Source organism: Apodemus sylvaticus, chromosome 6 (genome assembly GCF_947179515.1).
Source record: "Apodemus sylvaticus chromosome 6, mApoSyl1.1, whole genome shotgun sequence".
Taxonomy (NCBI): Eukaryota; Metazoa; Chordata; class Mammalia; order Rodentia; family Muridae; genus Apodemus; species Apodemus sylvaticus.
The window spans coordinates 147024735-147029461 of NC_067477.1; the positions used below are offsets into that span (position 1 = coordinate 147024735).

The 4727-nt window shown below is 40.7% G+C and overlaps 1 protein-coding gene across 2 annotated transcripts in view; it reads right to left on the reverse strand.

Annotated features, from left to right (window-relative positions):
- The window catches only part of LOC127687712 (myoferlin-like), a 315382-nt gene that overhangs the window by 123088 nt on the left and 187567 nt on the right, over positions 1–4727 (reverse strand). The window lies entirely within an intron of this gene.

Here is a 4727-nt window from a genome sequence, read left to right on the forward strand (position 1 = left end):
CGGCTTTTCCCACACCCTGTTATGAATTAGATTCCTGTTCTAGTTTGTATCTAAATATCCCATCCCACTTCCCAGCCAGCATGAGGGAAGCAGTTCCTTGGCCATGCATTCCCCACCATTAGGACCATCTCCTCTGAGCCAAGTAATGGTGTTAAGTGACCATGGACTGAAGGCTCTGAAGCCAGGAGCACCTACAAGGCTTTTTTCATTCAAGTTGATCTCTGCATTTGTCACAGGGCAAAAAGCAAATGCACATGCTGTCCGTGGATAATTCTATTTGTGATTCGTTGCACATAGATTTTGGGTCATAACATTATTGTATATATGACCCCCTGATGTAACAAATGCATTGAGCATTTTCTATTAAATTCACTTTGGTCTTTTCTTGTCTTTTACATGATAGTGCTTGTGTTCATGTAATGATTCCTTTGATGATTTTCTATGCTAAGGAAATTATCTTCCCTCCAAATTTAGGTATCATGTTTATTATCTAAAGTTCTGTGTGTAGATCTTTCCATTCTCTAGAATTCCAAGGTCTAAAGTGAATGAAAGCATATTCTTTTTTACCAAACTTATTTGGACACCCTACTCCCAACCCTCATTGGCTAGTCACCACTCATTCATGAGCCTCTCCCTGCACGTCATTGGCTGCTTTGAGCAGAGGCTAGACCTTTTGGGGTTTTTTTTTGTTTGTTTGTTTTGTTTTTTATCTTTTGTTGCTAGTAAAGAAAGAGAAAGACTGTGGGGAAACCATCCTTTGACCACACCCTGGCTCGGTTTTCCTTCAGCTTTCTATAAGAGTCACTCATGTTGGTCTAGCTGTGCTAGAAAACACCGGAATAGTCTGACAGAGTCAACCATAGACCATGGGGTAGCACTGGGAATTTTTATACTTTAGGAGGGGGTGGGTGCTGTGGATGCAGAAAGAGTAAATGTTAGATGTTATGTCTGGAGCTTGTCTTCTGACTCTACAGCTGAGAGGATCATTCCATCAGCTGAGGAAGGGATAGATACAGCCAGGGACTCTTCCTGAGTGGTGAGTGAGAACTTGGTGGGGAGAACTTACCCATTAGCTGTTTCCCACCTGTGTCTCATTCCTCTCAGAACTTCATAGGTCTTTAAGTGAGACCACCATCAGTCCTTATAAACTATTCTTTTCTGAGAGATTTTTTTTTAAAACAAAGCTTATATTCTCATTTCTCTGAGAGTTTAATTACTATCCTGCCCCAGGAAAGCCAGTCAAATTAGATGATATCTCAAGCCATTCTAAAAGGAGTGACTTTAGGGCATCTAAAGCTGAACGTCCACACACACCAAAGACATGAAAGACAATCATGATGAACTGAACGTGGAGAGAAGGTCACAAGGTTACATGCAAACTTTTTCCAACTTAGTCCAGGAAATGTTTCTGTTCCCTTTCAAAGCTCGGAGCCCAGCGGCCACGTCATCCCATGTATGGGTATTTAATGAGCTCCGCCATGTCACCCCATGTATGGGTATTTAATGAGTTCCCACTTGTGTGTCCCTTCCTTGCTCCCAGGACCAAGAAGGCACAGTTCTCTGTGAGTTACACCAGAATTCTTTTTAGAGATAGATCTGAGTCCCAGGATCTCAGGATAAACACAACTTTGTTTTTTAAAAGGAAATCATTCTTATTTTATCTGCAACATAGCCATTGTGGATATTCGCTAGGTACAGTGAATATTTCAATCAGTGTATGATGCTGCGGTAAGGATGTCTGGCGTATCCATCACTGCAGACGGTGATCATTACTTTGTGTCTGTTAGGTGTATTCAAATCCGGTGTCTGTCAGGTGTATTCAAATCCTTTCTTGTGTCTTGAAAAACATACTTGATTGTTATCCACCATCACTCCCCGGCTAAGCTACAGAGCATCAGAAGTGACTCTTGTACTCCAGATGTAAGTGCTTGCCTATTATCACCTTCACAACTTTACTTTCTACTCTTTAAAAAAAAATTATCACCTTTGGGATGGATATTCCAAATTTTGTCTATCCTTATTATTTTCTTGATAGTATTTTCAGTACAGAGGGAAATGACACCTCTAATTTTCCTCACACTGATTTAGCAAACATATAGAGTTTTTCTCCACGTCTTTTGTTTTAATTTACTAAATCACTTTACTTCTTTATTACACAGCAATAGATAACTTAGATAGTCCATGCCCATATAGAATGTATGTTCTAGTGAAGTTGACAAACAAGTGCATAAATTAAAATAGAGACAGGTATTGGTAGATATTAACACATTGATACATATATTTTTATATATTTAGTGCAGAGTCCTGTTATCTGTGTTTACTTGCAGAAGTTCTTATCTGTTTACAAACAACCTGATTCATCAAATGTGAATTTATAAGATATATATAAGGATTCAGATAAGTCTTAGAACTGTTACAGCATCATATTATTTTTGTGTGTCTTTATATTCAACAAATTTATATTCAACAAAATTTTAATGTTCCAAGATCTGTGAGGTGGTGAGGATATAAGGGTGAACAAGGCAAACACTGTTCATCCCCTATTGGAAGTTCTATTTTAGTTGAGAAAGATAGACAATGATTTTAGAAAGAAGTAAATGACAACATATTGGGAGGGTACCAAGTAACCTTGGTTTCTGTTGTTTGTCTCTTGCTATCTGGTTATCTCTACTGCTAACTGCCCTCACTATATCTGACTGGAGCCTGTCCCTCCAGTGATCCTGGTTGTGTCAGAACACCTCAGAGTCCAGCTGTCTCTGTGATCCTGTGATTCTGTGATTCTGTGATCCTGGGATCCTGAGATCCTAGGCATGTTAGAGTTTCTAGGAGTCAAGCTGCCTCTTGGATCCTGAAATCCTGTTATGACCAAGATCCTGACATTCTGCAATCCTAGGCATGTTAGAGCATCTTTGATCCTATGATCCTGGGCCTTAGAGCACCTAAGAGTCAAGCTTCCTCTGGGTATTGTAGAACTGAGTATGGAGCTAGTGCCTAAGGTCTGCTCAGGGCACTAGCTCAGACCAGAAGGAACCTGTGCCATTGGCCAGGTGGGGGGTTCCTGTGTGCCTGGATCCTGCTGGTCCCTGTTACTCCAGGTGTTAGGGCAGATGTTGTGGCCTCACTAAGTCTTAAAGAGAGGAATTAATGCCTATGCTAAACATGACTGTACATTTATTTTATTAAATGATTAATGTTTTTTGACAGGACAGGTGAAGTTTTTTTTCCATGTTTTAGTTTTGTTTATGCATCTATGAAAAGTAAATATTCTCTCCTCGATACTCTGGTGATTTAATTTGGGTGATTTCATGGTAATATGCTAATGGAAATATTAATAAATTGGAAAAATAAAATAAATACATCTAGTAGAGCAAAAAGTAGCAATAACAAGACTTTTTGTGGAAACTGATATAATGATCAGAGAAGGTTCTTTGTAGTCAAATAAAAGTTGTACCTCAATGGATAGTGTGTGTGAGTATATAACAATTTGGAACAATATAGAACTAGTGGGAAGTCACACAGGCAAAAAATACAGGCATTGAAAACAAATGTTATATTCTGCATAGTAAGAGATTCTATATGAGAATGATCAAGCCTAAATAAATTAATAAATTTGAGCTTATGGGTAACACAATGCAGATATATTATCATTTATTACTCCCCTTTAACTGAGAAATGATGTGACATCTGGAAATCTGTATCACTGTGAACTTGTCTTTCACTGTCAATGACTTTGACCTTCATCTCAGAAGTAATTGCCGACAAACCTGACCATTTCAAACACAGCACCTTCCAATGTATGCTACAACTAGAGGCCATAAAGGTTTCTGTGTTGAAGAAAACTTGCATCTTAAAGAATGGAAGTAGCTCTTCAGTTCAATTCCCAAGTTGAGGCTTTTTTCCAGGTGTCTCTAGCTTATGTAAAGTCAACAAAAATTAACCAGCACAATATGTTATATGCTCTCCCTATATTATATATGTGTATGTGCATCCATATATATATATATATATTTATAAATGTATAGTGGTAAGGGCTACAAATGAAGTGAGATGGGTTTCAGATAGACTATGTCATCTCCTCTCTCTGATTTAAGTTCTGCTGCCTAGTAGAAAAGACCTCACATGTGCTGCAATGCTGACGGCCTTTAAAGCATCATATTCCATGGAACATGTGACTATTCGCCATTTTCCTATCGATGAATGTTGATTCTGTTCCCGCTTATGGCCACTGTGGTGTTGGATTGTTTTCTCTTTGTTTGAGATAGGTTCTTGTGTAGTCCGGGCTGCTCGATGAGTCGATGTTCCTCTCTGCTCCACGTTCCGCTGCCCTTTAGATGACCCTCAGATCCACCATCATTAATTAAGACTTTTTTATTGAGAATGATAGAAATTTATCAGGTTTGAGTTTCTTATTTTTAGAAGTAATCTTTTTTGTATCTTGATAACATTTACTCCTCAATGGTGTCCAAGCATGCGCGTTGCGCGCCGTACTCCGCGCGTGCGCGTTGCGCGCCGTACTCCGCGCGTGCGCGTTGCGCGCCGTACTCCGCGCGTGCGCGTTGCGCGCCGTACTCCGCGCGTGCGCGTTGCGCGCCGTACTCCGCGCGTGCGCGTTGCGCGCCGTACTCCGCGCGTGCGCGTTGCGCGCCGGACTCCGCGCGTGCGCGTTGCGCGCCGGACTCCGCGCGTGCGCGTTGCGCGCCGGACTCCGCGCATGCGCAGTACTCTGC